Below are 17,740 nucleotides of genomic sequence, written 5' to 3'. Positions count from 1 at the left end.
CATTTGACTATACCTCTATCAAGATGCTTATTGATCACAATTTTTAATTATTATAACTACCTTATGCAGAGCTTCCCAAATTACACCAATTCAAATCAGATAGAATCATGTAATATAGTTTATCCATAGTTATACAAACTTTATTCATTCTTCATAATCTCACCTCCAAATTTTACCACTCTATCAACACATAGCTTTTAAAAATTTTCCCTTCTGTAGAAATGTTTCTGTTTCCTCTTCTCTCCTACTCAATTTTCTGATTACAGTTTTCTTTTAGTCCTCTCTATCTTCCCCTGTCATTATGTAGGTTAATACAGTGTTTTTTTAGCTATTTATCCCAAATTCATAACACTGGTATCTAAGCACCCCATTTAACATACTAACAAACACCTACTTCTCCAGAGCAATCAAATCAACACCGTGCTAAGCAGTTAAGCAGTTCCCTACATTGGTAGGTCCCCATGCACACAAAATAATAAGATGTTGACTTACAATCTTTATCAATTTAAATTCTGCTGACTGTGAAAGGAGAGATAGCATTAAATTGTGCAAATGGTAGCCCTTCTAAAGACAGATTATGAGACAGTGAAAGTTCTGTGTGTAGAAACATAAATGCTGCCAAATGAACTGCACATAAATCTACTCTGTCAATAACTAGGATATGGATTGCATCCTTCCTACTTTTTCTGAGTGCTATCTCACTATATAAAAAGCTCCACTGCAATGAAAATAGACACTAGCGAGGCAGAAGACGACTTGTCTTTAAAACCAACAGCCTGTCATGAATATGAGTTTCTATTCCCACCTCCACCACCCCCAATTTACCATATTACAAAGCAGCAGTAGTTCACATTTGGATACCAAACTAGGTGACACATCTACTGCCAGAAAAGTAATGTGTAATGAATCACATTATTCCTCCAGTGTTTTAAACAGGTAGAAACAATAATAAAAGAACTGCCAAGAAAATCCACAGTTCTAATTTTATACTGTCTGTAGTTCTTCAGACTAAAAATAATTCACAGATGTTATTTTCAAAATTAGCACTTCTATCAAAAAGAAAACGAGACTCATCCTAGTTGATTTTAGATACTGACTTACCAGAAGAATTCCACTGAGGCAGATAAATGCATTTGCATGAATAAGGACCTGCACTGCAGGACTTAATAAAAACATACATATCGAAAGCCTAGGAATTAAGTCAGAAATTTTGAAAAACATTTGTTTTATAACTGCAATGCAATTAATTTAGTTGAATATTCCTGGGTTCAGATCTAATACACACTGCTCTACAGAACTGCCTAAAAGCATTAACACATTTAAAGCAATTTCATTTTATAGAGCTTCAAAACGCACTGTGTTTGTCTATGGTTCATAACTGTCAATGCACTTTTGAACCACAAATTCTTCCTATAATCTTGTTTAATTATAACACATTCTTTTAAAGTTAACTTATGTTTGAAAAACAGGTTCATAAAATCCCTCAGTTCCACATTCAAAGGAGCTGTTAAATTAAAATAAACTAATTATAGGCCTAAAATATGGGAATTCAAAATGGAACATGAGGAGAATTTAGGCACCTCCAGCCAAAATGGTGATTCTCAAGGCCCCTACCTCATCCTGGAGATGTCTATTCTCTGAAGACAATACAGTTTTTGATGGTAAGATGGGTCATCTGCAGAGCCAGAGTTTACTCACATGGCCAGGACTGAACATCTCACTGTACAGCTTATGTCTAAGCCTGACTGGGATCTAGAAATGAAGCCCACCCCTGCATAGATGATCTGAGGAGTTTGCTCCAACAGGTTTTCTCAAAGCCAGCCTAAGCCAGCCTAATAAACACCAACCAGGTGGGTTTCCTACAAAATTCTTCAGGTACTATTTCTTTCTAAAATGGTAGATGAATAGCAGTTGTTCCTAGCCTAGCAGCAGGACTACTCATCCCAGAAGGCAAAATCCCCAGGTTCAATTCCTTCTTCAGTCTAGGACTCAAAGCAATGTCTTTTAGCAGAACGTTCTGATCAATAGGCTACAGGCTGTGCTAAATGATGGGACAAGGATAGGGATATATTAAAGCACTCCTGTTGAAGATGTATCATTGTACAGAAAATAATTCAAGATTCATTGGGCCAGAGAAAGAACACAAGAGGGAGCAAGAGTCTGTAGCCTAGTGATTTGGGCACTCAGCTGGGAAAAGGAGTCCTGGGTTCCTGGCCTTTGCTCCACAGAAGGTTTATGCAATTTATCTAATAGCCTTTACATAATGTAAGTTCTAGGTTGAATCTGGCTATATTTTCCTTCTTGATCCAAGTCTATAAATGACATTTTGTGCAATAACATTTATCGATGTGAATTTCGCAAACATCAACATGTCTTTTGTATGATTTTAATGCTAAATTTTAGAGAACATCAATAAAACAGAAATGTGCCAAAAACCCAAAGCTTAATTCATATTAATTTTGCTTTATAAACATATAAAATACAAGAACTTACTTGAGAGCAGGTTAAAAAGAATATTAAAATACAAATACATTTATTTACCTTTGTCAATAATGTTGCTTGGAATTACTAAGTTGGAATTTATTTTTTCATCTCATCTTTCTCAGGATGTGGTAAGATTTTTATGAAGTTATAACAATAGTAACAGACTTCTAATATCTTAATTCTGCTCAGTTTCAGTTTCTGATTCTTACTTAATAGTATTTTCATTTGCTGGTTCTCATTCCCTAGCTCAACAGTGCAATGTCATGCAGGCGACTGTTTAAATCCAAGCAAGTTTACCCTGAAATTCCCACTCCAACAATTTCATGGACATATTTCTGTTTTTGCTAAACATTCTTTTTATAATAGCTTCATTTTGGCCCTAAGCCTACGTAACAGGGTCCCTTTAAATAAAATTCCATGCCTTGAAACATATTACAAAAACTGTTATATCAAGGCAAGTTATGCAACAGCTCTCTATGGTTTTAGCATATTTACTCTGTCACACCATATGTGAGACTGCAGTCTCCACAACAAAACCTTTACACACTGAAGTCATTATCTCTGTGAAGTCTGCAACTGGCATTTAAAACTTATTGATGGCCTGGGTATTGGTGGCTCAGTAGGCAGCACTCTTGCCGGAGGCCCAGAAGGTCAGAGGTTCACATTCTGCTCAAAGAACAAGTTGGACATATTCCAGGATGTGTGTGGGCTGTGCTAGACTCCTAAAGGGGCAGTCCTTAGGACAGTAAGTGAAACCTTATCTGTTTTGTGGATATCAAAGTCCTCTTGGAAATGGAAGAGTAAGAAGCAAGTTTAACTTGCCTGAAGCAAGTGAATGAAAATGAGCGTACCTGCTGGGGACCTGGATTTAGTTGCCTGTGCTATACAGTACACTGAATAGTTTTAAACAAGCCATTTTGTCTTTGTGGTCAGCATACGTTCAAAAGACAGGTACAGACTGTCAGTCATGCTCAGTATCAGCTAACTTCCTTAACAGTAGAATGACTTTGGATTCAATTCACACCATGGAACTATGAAAAATGCATGTGTAGTTTCAGTAACTGAGTAGTCTAAACAAAAATGCTTTAATGCTGCTGAAACTTCAGAGCATACTACATAATCACTGAAAAAAAATCTTCAGCCAAATATCCAAGTCAATACTAGCAACATATATATAAAAAAATATAAACGGAGATTCAACCTGCTCTGGTGTTAAACTTTGATACTTGAATATCCCAGATGTCTCCCTCCTCCTCTTCTTCTTTATAGACAGGTAAAGATGGATCTCTTGAAGGAACTGGGGATCACACTCTAGGCAAAGGTTGGACAGGTGATCAATGTACAGCATGAGATTTTGCCGTGGCTATGTGCCTCCAACAGTGACTGGATCATCTGGTTTAGAAAAACAATTCAAAATTGTAATATTTTTTAAAGAACTTATTTAGGGAAAAATTAGAAAAAGGGACAACAAATAATTTTTATAACATTGAATGTATCACAGAACTTCTTCCCATAATTATATAATTTCAAAAATTCATTTATTTCTACATTTAGTTCATTAACTTCTCAATTCCTCAGAAGTCAGACTTTAGAGGACTGTACCCCATTTCCATCAGCAGAAAGCATTCAATAGTTATTGATGAGATACGAAGTTATTCTTATGTTTCAATTTCTTTTTTTGGTGTCTAACACAACCATACAAACTGCCAAGGCCAGGTCTGGCCCATTACTTAAAGCCACTATTTATTAGTCAAATGGGATTCTACCCGGTACTGCACTTCAGGGAGGTATTCACAGAGGTTAATGTTTGTTAATGAAGATTCATCTCCCCACATTCCCTTAATTGTCAATAGACTGAAAGAACATTTTCAAAAGGACCATTCAGAGAACCTGAAGTGAGACTTTTTCTTCTAGCATTTAGAAACACCATCTTTTATCTACTTATCTTGTACATAGTGCTTTTTTTTTTTTTTTTACCATCACGGAAAGACAAATAATGCCTTCCTTCCCCGAAATACCCATTAGTATAATGGAGCTTTAGGCTTAAGCTTGGTGAAATCAACCTGTATTTAAGCAGCAGTGTTTACACACAGTAAAAGAGATCATGAATTACAAGCATCATGACATCTTTAGGCTATCACACAAGTAATGTGTAAGCAATGAGCTTACACAAAACAAGTTAATGATGGCATTATTTCTAGTTTAGAAACAGAGGAACTCATAACAGAATCCCAGTGCAAATTTGCAAAGAATTACGAGTTCATTTTGTCGCCAAAATATGAAAAGCAGCTATTTCAAGGAACGAAGGATGTCCTCTTAACCTGTGACAACAAACTTGTTTGTTTTCTTCTCTTTTCAGTAAGAAAGCAATTAGTTTTTTTCCCAATAAAAATATCCTTGTTCATATATAAACACTCCTGGTAATCATGTAATTACCTTACCCAATCAGATTAAATTGCTGTCGGTTGAGTTCCCACTGTTGATTAACTTTCGTGTACTCTAAACCTAAATGAAGTCTTTGGTAAAGTCACTTAGTCATTTACAAAGGTGTCTCTATGATTCCAAAAAGTGTAACAGCAATATATTATTTGCTATGATCATCAAATATCCAAGGTCAAGGATAGATCACAGTGGACCTCTTTTTTAAAACCCAAAGAAACACAGAATTAAACTATGTTGCTTATTTTTGTGTTTCTTGCCATGACTTCTAAACGTAATAGTAACCTTTGACCCCCCACATTAAACACCATAATTATGTAATTAAAACTAATTATGCAATTTAACATACATATTTTTGTCCTACAACAGGCAGGTCAATTACCTCACTCATTGACCTTGGAAGCTTTCACAGTTTAAACAAAACAATGAGGCTTTCAATTAATTTTAAAGTACAAACAGAGGAGGAGTAGCAGAACCACAAGTCTTCAAGCTGATGTTACATAGATGGATCACTTACAAATCTCTTCATTTTGTATTACATAAAATAAATCCCCCGATAAAAATTTCTGAATGTCTGTCTTTCTTATACGTTCCTATCATTAGAAATGTTATCATAGCTGTGAACAAATCATATTACTCGTCAAATGCAAGCAAGAAAGGAGGCCATATAATACTTTTTTCTTTGTCCCACTTCTTCAGTATGGTTTCCACTGCTTCCTCTATACTTCTCCACTTCCTGTTTCACCTTTACTTTCTGAGGTCTTTTTCTTTCCCCTTTTTGCTTCATTATCTTCTCTGTTCCATTCCTAGCTGTAAAACTTGATAGGAATTTATATATAATCAAACTGCTGTAGCCATTTTCTTTTCCAGTTTCCACTTGCATCCCTAAGCCCATTCACAAGATGGTGTTTCTCATCAGGTCCTGGCACCAGTGGCTCCAGCTGATGATAATCCAGAACTTTGAGGGAACTCTGGACTGCAGAAAGCTACAGCTAAAACAAATACAGTATAGTTCTAAAAAACATTCTAAATTTTCCAGTGTGGGAAGTTTCGTACAAGTGAGAGACACTTTATGAAATTATTGAAATACGTTTCACCTGGATAATGTCTTTATTATCTTTATAGACTTCGGTAAGCTACATATACTGCACTGAAAGTTTCTTAAATTGTACAACAGAGACTCATGCAATATTACAATGTGTGCAAGGAACCTCTTTCTTTTCATAGAGTAAAATTAGTATCATAATTCAACCAACCTTTTATTTTTCAATAAACTAAATCCCATTCATTAAAGAAAAATTCTTAAAGCAAGTACAAGCCTAGGAGCATTACATTAAAAAGACTCACATTCTGCCATCCTATTTTTTCAATTGCTATCTTAGCCACAAATAGTTCCACTGAAGTTAATAGACTTAGCTGTGAAGTGACAGACAATGTATATATAGGTACACCAATCCAGCTTTAAGTTGTTTTCTTTAAACCTTGTTTTATGTGGGGATCAGAAAATAGCTACTGACAAAATACATACACAAATCTTTGCTGACTTCTTGAAAGTAAGGCAAAAATATCTACAGCACACTTTGTGTTTTGGTGTCATTTCTAACACCATTTTTGGAGTCCTTTCAGTTCTCTGCTTTAATTAGACCTGACTTGCACATGGGGTTTGAAAGATATCAGTAAACCTTTGACATAATGGAAACAAGTAGCACTGAACTCTGAATGAGGAGTTACAACAGGAAAGAAACAATTTAAGACGGTTGCAAGCCTTATTGCAACACTAAACCTCAAATTGGATCTGATTTATATAAAGTATACCAATATACTGAGATAGTGCCCCAAACTTCTGGACCACAGTTTGAAGGAAAATAATATAGTGCCTGTGTAGAAATTCTATCCAATGGAGCAGATGAGATTATTCCTTATACTCTCATTTAACAAAAAGGTTCCTTCTGTTTTGAACAGAATATTAAAATTCTAATTCAGCTCATAGAGCATCCCAAACAGAGCAGCAAAAGAATGTGTGAAGGAGTCCAAATATGGTGCTATTGAAATAGAGTGGATTAGAGGAACTGGCACAGAATCCTACAAGTGGCTAAATAGCAGCAGGAGGTCAGCTTCACAAACAGCAGGATGCTGTTCTTTCCAGACGTGAGTGACATAATACAGGCAAAACAATCAAGATTTTAGCTGATAAGTGTATGTACTAGGAAAAGGCCTTGCTGTAGAACTTCTAGGTAAATTCTGTAGACCTAATTCACACTGGAGAACATTTTGTCTTATACGAACATGTCATGTTAATCATGTAAAACAGAATCATTTGTAACATCGAGACAATAAGTTTTAAGAGCCTAAATGCAGAAAACACAAGAGTATTTGCTTAATGTTTCAGTAAATGGATAAAGCCAAAAGCTTTTGTAGTTTGACACAGCTTCAATTCTGTCCTAAGCCATTCTATGTATATTAGGTTAAAAGACATAAAAATATTAGCTCCAAATATCTAGGATACCTAGAATGAGTAAGTAACAGAATCTATGTAATCCTACTGATTATTCATAAATTCCATACTATAGCAGTAGTATCAGAGAGGTTTTAAGGTTCTGAAGGGAACAGTTGCATTTGTAAAGAGACATATTGAGGTATCAAAATAAGATGCACTTAATTAAAAAAAAGGATTAATGGATCATTTTGATTTCCAACTTTGATGGAATTTTATAAAATCACACTTTCATTCTAAACATCTATTTTTCACTCACGTTATTTTAAAAATATCTTTTAAAAGGCCGAGATTCCACTTACTTTCCATCTTATGTTATGAGCAACCAGAAGAAAGTTTATTCAACTGTTTTTTAGCTAGAGAAGCGCAAAACATTACATGTAAAACATTCATCTGTCTTCCCCAAAGTATTCCCCCGTCCTCCACAAAATATCCTTTTGGACTAATTACTTTAGTAAATTTGAAATATAGTATAATTCTTACGTCAAGAACAGATTCCATCCTGGAGTAGAGGCCACACTTCCCCTCGACTCTTAGAACATAGAGAGACAAGACTTTGAGTGGTAGGGTAACAGAGTCCCTCTGCCATGGCTTGGGTTGGGCAACCACATAAGAACCACATCAGCAGAAGACACCTGAAGACTGTATTCCCTGAGCCCTTTCTCAGCACATGACCAGAAGTTCACTCACCATCTGATCACAAAACAGGCATTTCACATCACATGATTGAGTGAGTGAACATGATAGATGATGTCTGTACTTTGGTAATTTGATGGACATGTAAATAGATCTATAGTCACTTCTGGAGAAAGACCAGATTACAGAGTAGATCAAGTTCTTGCTAGCTGGCTCCAGTCTATGGATCTTGCCACAAGCTGGCCGTCTGTGATATTAACGTGTATGATTTATGGAGATCTTTCATAAAAATGTGCAAACAGAAATTTGAAATTGTGTAAAGATAGTCATAGTATTCAGCAGTTCTAGCTCTAGCCCCTTGCTTAGCTGAAAAACTAGACAATGTTGCTTTTCTATTACCTGCAGCATTGTGCAGTTATTGAAATATGTAGTCATCTTGTTCTCATCACCACAGGGAGTGTAACTTATTTACATGTACGGATGTATTGCACATTTATAGCATGTTTGGTACAGAGCAGAGCAGCTCTGTAAAAGCTGATTAAGACATTATGCTGAACTAAAAATTGGATGCTTTGTGTTTTGGCCTTTCCCCAAATGTCTTCCCCCCACAAAGTGAGAGAGGACAGCTGGAGTAGACTAAGTTTCTGTACACAAGAGACTTTTTTGCTTCCCTTTTGAAGGTATTACTTGCATATTATTACATTTACATAAAGGATTTTTATTCTTTCCCATATATAGTAAATTGTACTCCAGTATGCGAACGTTGTATAGCCATTTCCCCCCAAATACAAAATAGAATTATCCTGTCATTCAAGGTTTTTTTTTCCCCATTACAAAGAATTGATGCAAATCTATTTTTGTTTGGTCTGGTTTATGCTGACAGCAATTAATTCTAAAGCCTACAGCATAAAGACATACAAGTATCACATATGTTTTTCATCTACAAGCAAGTTATCCAATTATTTTAGGTAAACTTTATGATCACAACCATTCTTACCAACTCTGATATGATAGGTTACTTTCTTCTTAATGGCTTAAGACTCATATACACTGCTATGGGGAATATACTCTTGAACATTCCTTATGTTTTACCTCCTGATCTTGAAATAATAATATAATCAATGAGCACATTTTGTTTACACTTATTAGTAAAAGACACTAAAAGCATGCTGGGAAATAATATTCCATGCCTTAGGACTCAAACAAGTTCTCTTTATAAATAGATCTTGTGTAAATCACGGACAAAGTTGACAAATTTCATGGATTAGTCATGGTGAAAATACCAGATTTCATGGTTTAAAACAGATTAATAGGAAAATCATATTAGAATCACGATTATCCAAATTCTGCATGCTGCTGAAGAATGAAATGAACATAGTAATAGTTCCAGAGTCCATTCACTTATTTACACTTGCACTGAGTCACATACAGAGTGTAAATCTTCCTCATCAATCAAGTGCCTTGTTAAACCACTGAAATCTATATTTAGCTACATTAGGCAAGACACACTAGGAACGAGAACATCAGGAATTATAGACTATAGTACATTCAAGCTATTTCAATGCACTTTCCCATCAAATTATCCTAACGTGAAAATATTTTGTCACCTTATAGAAAAACTTTAACTAGAGGAAGAAACCGATTTTGAAATGAAAGCTGTTATATTCAGTTATTTATATTGGGTCCATTTAATCAAAAACTAGGGAAAGAATCTCCTAAAGAAATTTCACTTTAACATAGTATCTTGGAATTCTGGTAAAAATATAAAATTCATACCAGTGAAAAACATTTGGAGTTAAGAGAAACTATCAGTTTTCATGTAAAACTTCATGGCTTTTAAGTCTTTCATGATGATGTAATTTAAAGTGAGGCCTTATTTAAAAGAGAGGTTACATATAACCATGTGATTCAAAGAGACTTGTTGACTATATAACTATTTGGCTTGATGCCTACATCTCTTCTCCTTAGTTGTATAGACCACTTGTCATCTTTGCATATGAAGACAGCCAATTTGTCAGACATTTGCTTTAATTCTTTTTCTTTGTCTTCTTTTCAATATCCTTCATATGCATCCTGGTCATCAATATCATATATCTGACTGGAGGATGGAAATTCATTTGTGTCTCCGTCTTATTTCCTTTGCATGCAATTCTCCTGGGTCTTATAGGATGTACTTAATAAGAACCACATTATTCTGTTAAAGGAAGTCCTTGAGCAGACTTTGAGAAGCAGTATGGCAAATTAGTTTCAGAATGTGGAAGGTCAGGTTGGAAATAAAAAGCTGCAGTTATCTGCAGTATTTTCTGCACTTCAGAAAGTAAGAAAAAGAGGTCTAACTTTCAAGAAAGGATTTGTTTGATGTTTTTCCTTTAGAAAGCTGGATTGGATTAATTTTTCCACAAACAATAATGTGTTGGACATTAGCTGAAACTAATTAAAATTAGCTTTTAGTTAAATTCACATTTTTAACATATGAACAATCACATTTCTCTTCCAAGTGTATTTAAATGCTTTTGTTTCCACAAACTTAGAACATTATTTGCAACAAATTCTATACCATTCAAATATTTAAATTTAAAAGTGTGTTTGAGTTTGATCATAAACAGCCCTTTAGATGATTGGCAATGCCAGGTTTATAGCTGTCCTTGCAGCCTTTATTCTGCCCCCTGGTGTCTATAAATTATGGTTATTTGTAACTAATGATCACATATTATTTTTCACTCTAGGATCTCAGTGTCATTCTGTTCACAGGCTTAATGCTTCTTACAGAGTGAAGTTGCCTTTCAACAATACCAGTTTTTAAAATGCTGTCTTTGCTAAGCATCTCCCCGAAACTATGTTATTATTTGCTCCCTGGGCGTCTCTGTGCCACTCATCACCATATCTGGATACGTCTAGAACACTAACAAACTGCTTTCTGCATCTTCTTTGTGATACGAAGTGAGCGTTATTATCTATGTGAGAAAAGATGGTGCACAGACAATGGGAACAGTTTCAAAAGTCTGTTTGTTGCAGATGTCTTGGTCAACTGCTCTAATGCATTAGGCTTACTTGTGGAAAGTTCTTCATTTTTTATAGTCCTTTTCATTTTTGAAACAGTTGTATAGACTTTAACATGTTATATTTGACACATCTCCATAAAATAAAATTGTACGTTTTATTTTCCTCATTTTGTAGATGTTAAAAAGTGACTTTTACCTAGGCAGTCCAAAGAACTGTTAGAAGTGGCTTAAAACTCAGAACCACTCCTGGTGCCTCTGCACTGGTTTTGCTCCTGATGATCAGATACTTTTACTACCACAGTGGCAGTGTTTTCATTGCTCTGAGGTACTGCAAATGCTCTATATATCTGAGACAGGTCATGACTGCAATAAATAGAAGTTCACACAATACCTATATCTTGGTCTACACTATTTGTTAGCGCATAAGAAATCTGTGGCAAGTGAATGGATAGGGCTAAGCTGACCAATAACATTGTCTCTCCCACAGTCAGTGTCCCACTTAATATGTAACTCAAGAACGTATTTAGTATAATAGATAGTAAGCATGGAACAGCAGTGACATACTACAGAAAAGGTAATAAATGGCTATATAACTGAAAAGCACTGTAACATGTACCAAAAAGGGCACCAAAATAAAAATTACATGAGTGACTTTAAATCTGACACTTCCTGACTTCCAGACTTTTGATTTATACTGTAACGTCCATTTAATGAAGCCATTCTGTTGACTTGTAACATATATTTGCTGTATTAAAGGACAAAAGTTACAGACAACTTTAATGATGGTTCATCAGTATCAGAAGCAAAGTTTGAGCTCTTACCAGTGACAGCTGAAGTACAGATACATACCATTTAAAATAAACCTGTGGTTATTGGTGATCACTTCCAATTATAGTGTCATGTACTGAAAGAAAAAGCTGCTAGCTTATATACTTCAGCAAAGGAAAGCATTTTAGGTTGCTTTATTTATTGTTAAGACACACTGGAGTATAAATCCATCACCAAACAAGATCTGAGTGCCCTCTTTGGAGTGGCCATGCAAACTAAAAAATAGTGAAAATAGGGCTTTTAATTCTTTAAACTTACAAGCTTTTCCTCCTTATTTTCAAATGGATCTGGTCCAAAAATCAGCTGAACTTATAACGAGCTTTTTTGTTGATTTCACAGTTAGGTGACATACAACTTGGAAGAGTTTGAGCAATGTATACAGTCAGGTTAAAAATATCAGATCTACTCTTTGTTTTTATCATCTGGTTTTCAATCACACAGACCTCAATGGATTTCTCATTATCTGTTCTAACATCAGTAAATTAGAATCAGCTACAAAATTTAATTAAATGAATTTATTTGTAAAAGCAATGAATGCATTATTAAGATCCAATAATAGTCTCAGTCAAATCTATCAAAAACCTCCCATTTTCCTTGGCAAGAGCAGATTAAAACTGAAATACTATGAAAATTCCAATTTATTCTCCAGTAGTGAGCTTATGTGTTTTTGGGTCTGTATTTCATTCTCTTCAGTGATGAAAAATTATTATAACCAATTTTTGGTTCTTAATATTTTGGAGTGCAAGAACTGCAAAAGACATGCTTGATTTTCTATTGACACTGAAATAAGAGAAAAAAGTATTTCCTTTACAATTCTTAAAAAAAAAAAAAAAAAAAAGGAATATAAATTTTGGACTAAAATTGGTCAAAACTTTGTCATAGTAATCTCTCCCCCACCTTCTCACATACTGAAAGAAATAAGTAATCCATGTTTGTAAAGTGTTTTAATGAACTCAGATGAAAATTACAGAAATGCAAAGCAAGTATAATTGTTATTATGATGAAAACGTCTAGTTCTACTCACTATGTTCATTGCCTTAAGTAACACAGTGGGTAGCCTGTTATTACTAAAGGAATAAACTTTTTCATCAAGCACTCTTTATAAAAATATTTCCCTGGAAATGTAACACAGCATGTAGCAAGACTACTACAATTTTCCATCAACTATGAGTACATGCAGCATAGGTACTGTATTTAGATAATTTTACTCGAGCTTTTTGGCAATAGTTCCTCTCAAGGAAACCTACATTAACCCGAAATTTAGAGTCTGTTATCCCCAGGCCAGCTTCACTGGAATTTTTAATATGGCACTGTCTATTCAACAGTTGTGTGTAAAATGCCAATAAACTGGCCAGAAAAGAGCTGAAGGGCTAATTGCCTTTTAACTCCACTGTGATGATAAAGTCACATAGAAAGAAAGGAAAAACTCCCACTGCTTTAACAAGTTTATCTGACTGCCACTTTAACATTCTCTGTCTGCATGCACTTTAGTGCATTCACCAATAAAAGGATAAAAGCATTCAAAATCCTATACCCTCAATAACTAAGAAAGTCCAGATTCAAAACGTCTGCTCTGCTGCAATCAGCCCATTAGGTCAGCTAACTTTTTGCGTGGTACTTGATTTCAACTATACAGCATATACTAAGAAAAATTTTCCTTCTGATGCAAAATATTATAAATCCTTAGGAAACTGGAGTTAGAGAAGAAAAGGAAGGATACCATTTTGAAATAATAATAATAAAAAGCAGAAACTGCTTCTCACAGATGAAGGATGAAAGGGCCAATCAAGTCAGTGGTGAAATTCCCATTGACTTTAACAGGTCAAAGATTTAATCTCAAAATAAAATACAATACAGGAAAACATAGCATCATTTAATTTTTAATGCTGGATAAATATATAATTTCAATTTTCAGTTTTTTTCTCTATTCCTTCAACCACATCTTATATTCTTCTCTTCTGTACTTCCCTCTACAAAAATCCAGTTTTATAAATACAATTTTTCATCTGATTATGAATGAGATTTTTCTACCTAACTCTGTTTTTCTGCACCTTTTGCACAGTATTATTTCTTATTAAAAGTAGACATCAAATAATGTCAGGTATGGAAGTCAGTATTTATAGACAAAAGGCATATTTTTCTTTGCCAGCTGAGTGATAACCGTTCTTGTCCTACTTGATTCCAGAAAATGAGATGGTTATTAAAAGACATATCACAGAATGATTGAAAGGAAGAAACTAGTGGTCACTTAAATTTTTGCTAGACCTGTATCTTCACTTTGACCAGAGAAGGAATACAATCAGGTCTGATATTGAATTGACTTGTTCCACTTAATAGAATAAAAGCAGCACTAAGGCATTGTGATTGCCAGCTGCAAACCACCGAGTGTTGTTTTTCTATTAAAAATTTCTTCCATGTTTTTCTTATTGTAACCTGGAAAGAGTACAAAATCTGAAATCCAAAAGAATTTCTATAGAAAATAATACTGTTAACACCAAAAGTTCTTCAAGTACTCACCAAAGCAAATGTTATATCACATTACAGTAAAATTGAAAAAGAAGTTCAAACTAAAAATGGAGTGTCCTTCAAAACAGACTTAGGTGCATCAGAGCCTATGCATTAATGTACTTATTTACATAGAGTTCTGCATTTCCCTTCTCCATCACTTCATAATTTGTTCCAGATTTTGTTATTTCTTTCACATTTGAAGGTACATTGTTCTATATTTGGGTGATGAAAGACTGAACTGTATGGAAGTGCAGTGAAATGTTAGCGGGAGAATGAAAACAAAAATTAAGTTAAATTTTCAATTTATAAGGTAGTATCAAAACTAAAGAAAATTTAGTGCTCAGGGAGACCTGGAATGTTCATGTTCACAGTACAAAATAAACAACTTTGTTATCCTTCCAAATGTAAAATGCCAAAACCTAAGGGAAATAATGAATTTATCCATAACAATACACTACTTTTAGGTTGTCACTGCAGTTCAGGGCTAGTCTTAAAGCTTAGATCTTTGTTACTAGATTAGAAGGCTGAGTAAACTAAAAGATCAAGCTAATCTAGGATAAACTTCTTTTCCACAGTTCAAAGGCATTGGCCTTTCCACAGGTTCAATTGCAGGTTTCTTTGAAGATGTGCCCTAAAGTTCATTAAAGAAATTTCACTGACTTGAACTGATTTCAACATTAAAAAGATAATGCAAGAGCTTCATTTCCAGAAAGAACCTGACAGACTGACTTCGAAGCTTTTTTAGGTGGTATTAGGTTATTTTTTTTATTCTTCCACTAAAATCCTTCTTTATTTAAACAGATCTTTATGTTTAAATCCTTAAGAAAACTTTAAAAATTAAATTTAAAAAAACCTTGAAAACACAGATTTTAAAAAGTCTGGTCAAAAATCATTACTTAATTCTTTCTACAGAATCCAAACTCAGCATCACTGATTTTTTCCCTCTCATTGACTGTCCTTAACAATATTTCCAGGTGACAGTGCACACAGTGAACTGTCACCATGCATACACGTTTGCAAAGAAATGGCAAGAACAACTGCAGTCTTTAACAATGTAAGACTTAGACACATATACATAGCCTTATCTTAATAACATTATTATTAATTAATTATATTAATAACAATAATACAATCAGTTATTAATAGTAATTATATTATTAATAATATTATTAATAATTAATAATGATCTGAATGTGCTCCATAGCCTGTGTCAATACTAATGTGAAGAGCAAAACACTGTTTAAGATTTTCTCGACCTCTGCTGAAATAAAGAGACACATTTACTGATTATAACTCTGGAGTTATACTTGGTCTTTATAATAAACATTTGGTTTTTTACAGTAGGGTGAATGCTAATCTCCTTATTCGGAAAAAAATAGTAATTGTTGGTATGTCAGTCTTAGGCAGGGGACTTTTATTAATAAAGTAGCTGAAGGGGAGGCTCTGCCTAGAGAACAGGACTGCACATACCGTCAAGATTTGCTACAAAATAGCTTGCAATGTATTACAATGTTGTACTGGTTTTTAGTACATAATGCTGCACTGATGACATGAAAAAAAATTAATACACAGAATATTTCCGAAATCAAGGGTAAGCACATCAGCATCAGTTTTCAGACTACCCAGGCACCCTCTAACTTTCTAGCAATACAAGCTTAGTTCCTGGTTACTATAGTCTTCAGACTTCTGTACCAGACTCACATAATGGTATTCTTGAATTTCATTCAATTTCAAGTTTGGTCTAAATACTGACTTACTGACCGGATCCTGTCAAATAAAAACCCCATCATGGTGTCTGACAACTATCATTTTGTAAACACGGCTGATGCATGGAACTTGCCTTCTTGGACAATAAATTCTACATATTTAGGTCAATTAAATACTTTCATTGCCTCAAAAAATTGCTTGCAGGACAAGTCAAATATTCAGGCAGTACTCTATTCCACTTTTAAGTTATTCTACCTTGAACCTTTATGAGAAAATCCTAAACAGAGAACTGTCATATGTACCAAGGTTTATTTGAAACACAACATCCTCAGCTTTTTGATGTATCCTTTGTTACTCTTTCTCTGTCTAAAGAGACACAGCTGTCTCTTTAAGCCTATTTATTTACTTTGCTTTTTTGAGTTCAAGATTTTATCTTGTAGATTTAAAAAAAAAAATGACAGAACTACCTGTCAATGTTGACACATTTAGGCCTTGTAGTAAAAGCAGTCAGGCTATGCAGCTCACTCAAGGAAACTGTTTTATCAGAATAATGGAATTGATTACAAAATAATTATTAAAAAAATTATAAGATGACTGATACAGGTATACATACTGAAGATAAAACACTGAAATTCACATTAAGCTTTTGTCATTTAGCAAATATTTTGCTGTATATTCAACCTCTTGCAGTGATGAACAAGCAAATATTTTACTGATTAAAAATAGATTGAGAAGCTGATCCTTCTTTCTGTCACCTAATGTTAACCACATAATGTGATTAAAGTCTAGACACACATCAACATTTTTTTTTTAATTTACACAATGAATTTCCAGAAGTTTGTCTACTATTTTGTACATAGTCTACTTAATGTGTATTCCACACAGAAAAAACTTCTATGGTATAACATTATCAGCTTACAAGTTGAAACAAGCAAAATGTAAAAAGTTCTAGAATTAAGATTATCTATTCAGCCCGAATTTTGCATCTTATTAGATATTAGTTATGATACAGTCCTTATTTCTGCATATTTTGTTTTTCCCCAGGACTCCTGCCTCAATCAGTATGCAGAATGGATGTCAGGCCCTCATCCATCACCAACTAGCCAAAATTGTTGATACATGTTATCTTTGAGGTTGGTTAATTGAATGCTATTCAAACACTATTGTCAAAACAAATCTATTCATTTTGTTCAGGCTTTTCTAGAGCATTCTTTGTTATGACATTATTACATTCATTTACCTGAGTATCAGCATCCACTACTCAGCCAACTTGTAGTTATCATCATCTCTCTGGACCCTCTTCAGTTACTACCATTAAAGATTTTGCTCAGCCCGTTCCAATTTCCCCTCCATCTTCTGTATTCAATCATTCTTATTTGTGTACTCTGACCTCCACCATGACCTCCAATCCGCATCTCACAATCTCTTCCTTCACAGTTTAGAAGTCCCAATGTTTCCTGTCTCCTGAACCACCAACCATTATTCTCACCTGTTTGCACAGATACCTCAGCTCTACCTTACCCCTGTAGCTGATTTACCCTTTCTTTTCTATTGAGATATATTCCCAAAGTCTTTTTCCTCCCACCTCAAGGTTCTTCATCAGTCTCGGTCCTCTCTGGATCTCATTCTCCCTCCTCAAATT

At 34.5% G+C, this 17,740-nt stretch overlaps 1 protein-coding gene across 7 annotated transcripts in view; it reads right to left on the bottom strand.

Moving 5' to 3' along the window:
• Positions 1-17,740, bottom strand: part of ERC2 (ELKS/RAB6-interacting/CAST family member 2) — a 529,850-nt gene that overhangs the window by 56,424 nt on the left and 455,686 nt on the right. For all 7 annotated transcript variants that reach the window (XM_074879349.1, XM_074879348.1, XM_074879351.1 and 4 more), the window contains one exon: positions 3,686-3,876. The gene's annotated coding sequence lies outside the window, so the exon portion shown is untranslated. The remainder of the gene's footprint in view (positions 1-3,685; positions 3,877-17,740) is intronic.

Source organism: Strix uralensis, chromosome 10 (assembly GCF_047716275.1).
Source record: "Strix uralensis isolate ZFMK-TIS-50842 chromosome 10, bStrUra1, whole genome shotgun sequence".
Taxonomy (NCBI): Eukaryota; Metazoa; Chordata; class Aves; order Strigiformes; family Strigidae; genus Strix; species Strix uralensis.
This window is presented reverse-complemented; position numbering and strand designations above follow the sequence as displayed.